The following is an 867-nucleotide window of genomic DNA, read 5'->3' as shown; positions in this document are numbered from 1 at the left end:
GTTATCTCGAGGGGATTATATCGACAACGACGCGACATACATATACATGGGAAAATAATGTTATCGGGGAGGGGGTATCGGTACCCCCCCCTCGTGTTGAAGTTTCTTCTTTCTCCTCTATTCCTTTCTTCTTCTACTACTCTTTTTTTTCTTCTTCTCCCTCGAGAAAGGGAAATAAGGAAAAGGAAGAAAAGCAGAAGAAGGAAGAAGGAAGAAGAAGAAGAAAAAAAAAGAGGAGAAGAAGAAAGGAATAGAGGAGAAGAAGAAAAATAGAAATTTTTTATTTTTTCTTATTCTCCTCTATTCCTTTCTTCTTCTCCTCTTCTTTTTCTTCTTTTTTCTTCTTCTTATTTATTTCTCCTCTTCTTCCTCCCCTCTTCTTCTCCTTTAATTTCTTCCTCTTCATATTTTTCTTTTTCCTCTCATTCTTTTTCTTCTTCTTCCTTCCCTAGCTAGATATATAAAATTTTACTAAAAATTAAACTAACCTAAAATGTACTAAATCAGAGAACATATATAGATAAAACTTTTCAAAAAATCTAACTTTTGCAATGTATACTTTAAAACATCATTACAATTGAAAAAATACATACATACATAAAAAACATGTAAAAAATACATGCATACATATATGAACAAACATAAAAAAATACATATATCTAAAAAGTACATACATACATATATGAATCTAAAAACATATCAAAAATAGCACGGCGGCAACGGGGCCGCAGAGGCGCGGTGCTCACAGAGGGTGGAGCACGCGACGGGAAGCGTCGGGGCGAGCAGGGGCGCGGGGAGTGGCGCGGCGACGACGTCGGGGCAGGAGCGGCGCGCGGCTGGGCAGGGCGGCGCGCGGGGCAGGGACGG

This window comes from Triticum aestivum, chromosome 5B, assembly GCF_018294505.1.
Source record: "Triticum aestivum cultivar Chinese Spring chromosome 5B, IWGSC CS RefSeq v2.1, whole genome shotgun sequence".
In the NCBI taxonomy this organism is placed as follows: domain Eukaryota; kingdom Viridiplantae; phylum Streptophyta; class Magnoliopsida; order Poales; family Poaceae; genus Triticum; species Triticum aestivum.
Note: the sequence above shows the minus strand (reverse complement) of the source record.